This window comes from Podarcis gaigeae (assembly GCF_964106915.1).
Source record: "Podarcis gaigeae genome assembly, chromosome: 1".
Classification (NCBI taxonomy): Eukaryota; Metazoa; Chordata; class Lepidosauria; order Squamata; family Lacertidae; genus Podarcis; species Podarcis gaigeae.
Window position 1 is genome coordinate 63,184,770 of NC_139678.1, and position 3,752 is coordinate 63,188,521.

General features: G+C 43.0%; 1 pseudogene across 1 annotated transcript; it reads left to right on the top strand.

Annotated features, from left to right (window-relative positions):
• Positions 1 to 2,888: 2,888 nt before the first annotated feature.
• Positions 2,889 to 3,308, top strand: LOC310839646 (elongin-B pseudogene; annotated as a pseudogene). Its single transcript has one exon. The product of its transcript is annotated as an elongin-B pseudogene (transcript).
• Positions 3,309 to 3,752: the final 444 nt, after the last annotated feature.

The window sequence follows — 3,752 nt, forward strand, 5'->3', positions numbered from 1 at the left end:
ATTTTACATCTGGAGGACTGTGTTCTAAAAGCTGGAGCTGATTTAAAGTTGCATCAGGGCAGAAAGCAAACCAGATCTTTAAATTTTGTTTCATGTTAGCCAAAAATAATTTTTCAGTGCCCTTCTTTTGCGGGAGCTCTCAATGTAACACGAGCAATGGAGGGTATTAACAATTAAACAACAATCTTAAGCAATAATCTCAGCTGCTGTTGCCTGTGGCAAAAACACTGGAGACAAAACATAGATATTAAATGAATTGAAGATGTTATGAGAGGGACATTTTCTGTGAAGGACACACACGTTTGTTCTATCCTGCTGTCTCTGTCCAAACAGGTTCACCAAGGTTCTGAAGCCCTGCAGACCCCTCTACCATTTCTGAATTGTGCCAGTAGTGGCAGGTAGCAGTGCCTCTGTTTCCTGCTTCAGCTGGCACATAAGCAGAGCAGCAGAGACTTAGGAGCAGCAGTCCCAGAATTGGAACCTTACAGTAGCCCAGGGTCTGAATGAAGGAGGAGCCCAAGAAGCAAGGGCAAGAAGCAGTCCAAGGTCAAATCTCAAGAGCAACACAAGAAGTATGGTTTGCAAACATAGACCCAAATGCCCAACAAGGGTTTCTTTTTTCTAATGACCAGTTAGGTGATAGGAACCCACAAGTCAGAAATCTAGTGGGAAGATGCTCCAGCATACTGTCCCTCTATGTGTGTGTGGAGGGAGGGCATTCTTGTTTTCTTTGTTATTATGCCATGTTTTTTTGGTCTTTTTATACCATAAACCATCCTGTGATCTTCCAGTGAAGGGCAGTGTATAAATATAATAAATAGTTCTACTACAAATACTGAATGATTTGCAACCTAAACCTTCAGTGTATCATGCAAAAGTTCACAGCTGCAAGCCATCCCATCTGCATGTGATGACCAGCTTACTCATAAGTATTTATTTACTCTTGAGGAGCCCTTGCTCCTCTGTGTGATATTGATGGTGTTGGCAGCAATGCACCTCCCCTCTTGGCTTATTTTAAAAATAATTTAACATTTTTGTGAATTGTTCCCAATATATACATTTATGTATGCAATTTTGCCTAACATACATATTTTGCCATCTTTCTTAATAGAATGCATTTTTGTATATTATTTTAAACAATATGTTGATTTCTATGCACACTTTTTCATAATAAATGCATTTTTGTAGACACGACTTGGCTGGAAAAATGTACTACCAAATTCGGAGAAGTGTGAATTTTGGAGGATGGCAATATTTTGCTTTGCATATTGTTTCTGAAACTATGAATTAGGTGGCATTACCTTTAAATGTGAACTGAAGTGAAGTTGCCACCCATCCCTAGTATCTGTGTATAAAACATAGTGCTATTTTCTTCTTTGAACTGCACCACAGCTTTCTATGTTGCCAGGGAAAGTCTGGAGATCAGAGGAACTCTCCTGCCTGGCTGCTCTTTGTCTCTCTGCTGCAGCTCAGCCAGATACAACACAGAGATATATTTTCCTTTGTCAAACAGCTGTTTTGTGCAAAACTAGCAAATGGAAAAAACATGTATTTTGAAAATAAAATTAATTGGCAGTTTTACCCACTCGGAAACACGCTTGAAACATTTGCCTTTGCGGAAGTATTTTCTCGTTAAATTCCATAGATGACACAATTTTTATAAAGACGTGTGTACACAGGAAAACAAAGAACCATGTATGTGTCTGCAAAAGACCTTGTACTTCCAGGACTTTGTGAAGGGGAGGGGAAATAGTAACTGAAGGGAGAGGCATAAAATTGCAAGTGCTCATGTATGGATAAAAGTGCACAAAAGCGCACAGAGGAAAATTAACCCACATAAACATTAAAGGCTTAGCATAGCCCAACCTTTAAAATGACTCAGGTAATGTAAGCCTCTTGTTTTTTAACAACTATTTTAAATTTTGGAGGAGTGGCTCTTTTTGTTTTGCTTTGTGTAGCCTCCCTCCCACACCCCTTTAATGGATTCATGATTTACTCCATAAAGCTTTATGTTTTGGGGTAGCATACATTTATCATAGATAAATACATTAATAAATAAATAAATTAAACAAATACATGTATCATAGATAAATAAATTAAACAAATAACCACCTTGCAAAGCCTAATTCTACACATATTGATGTGCCCTCCCAGATACCCCACCAAGATATATTCGTGCTTTTACTCCAGATCTTGGGACAGTTTCACCCATTCCTCTCTGTTCTGTTACTCAGCTTTGCCCTTCTTCCCCTCTTCTTCTAGGACAAGAGCTCACATCATCCCTCCTCTTTGGGTTTTCTCCCTTTCCCTGTCAGTTCTTGGGTAATCTGTCTGTGCCTGCAGATGCCCTTGCTGCCCATACCTTTTGTGAAATGTATCCTGCCAAACTGCTTCCCTTCCATTGTGCTGTTTTTCCATGTACTTCAGTGGCCAGGCAGCTGGGTGATCTACTCCTACAAATTGGGACCCAGGGCAAATGTTCCAGTGAAAGCAATGGTTCTGTGCCTACCAGTGGCGTAGCATGGGTTGTCAGCACCCGGGGCAAGGCAAGTAATTTGCGCCCCCTAACCCATGGATTTGTGACCCTAACCCTAACCCCCAGATGTTGCGCCCGGTGCGGCTGGCCCCCACTGCACCCCCCACGCTACACCACTGGTGCCTACACTATTAAGTGGTACTTGTTGAATGAAAAAAAGAAGAAGGTTCTTCTTTTCACTGTATATTCCTTGTCATTTTGTTTTTAATGCAGTTACTTGTCATTGACCAGCCAGATATTATTCAACTGCATATTTGCCAAAGCCCACCTCTTTCTCATCACATATTGCCTAGATTACAGAGAAAGAACAGAGAGGGGGGGGGACATTCAAAAGTGCCAGAAAGGAGGTGCATGTTGGGATACTGAGGGTTCTGCTGCTTTTTCCTCTCTGGGGGGTCTGGGCTGAGGTTGCAGCTACAGAGATGGATGCCTTTCTACTGATCCGACGTAGCAACACGACCATCTTCACAGACGCCAAGGAGTCCAGTACGCTGTATGAACTGAAAAGAGTTGTTGAGGGGATTCTCAAGAGACCCCCCAGAAGAACAAAGACTATACAAGGATGGCCAGCTTTTGATGACAGCAGAGACCGTGGCTTCACCAGCCAGCCAGCACGAGCTCAGGCCCCAGCGACAGTTGGCTTGGCCTTCAGAGCCAGTGGTGCCTTTGAGCCCCTCCGCACTGATCCCTTCTCCAGCCCACCCACATGCTCCCAGACATGATGAAGCCCCAGGACTCTGGCAGCAGCGCCAATGAGCAAATGGTGCAGTGAGAGCCAGAGGGCGATGGAGCAAGCTGCTCCTCCCTTCCCCAACCCTCCAGTGTGGAGAGAGGTATCCAATCCAGGTTCCCCTTCTATTCTGCCCCTCTCCAAACAAGACCACACCTCCTTCCAAGCCCCTCCCCACTCATCAAACAGAACAATGTTTTCAGTTTTGGTTTTGGAAACAATAAAAGCTCAGCTGTTTGTTTTTTTTTAAAAAAGTGCCAGAAAGGATATGATGAAGGTTATATTTCGCTGCACTGTAGGTATGCCCTTGTATCAAATGAACAGGATCAAGCATCTACCTAAGAGAAGATAGAGCCTATGTCAATCTAGCTGCTGCAAAACACTTTTTGCTTGGCTGAAGGCTCATTGCAAAAGTCCCATTTTTGACAAATGCAAGAACTCTCCCTGAGCATTACCTGCCACCGTCAAAGAGGGAAAGTGTTACCG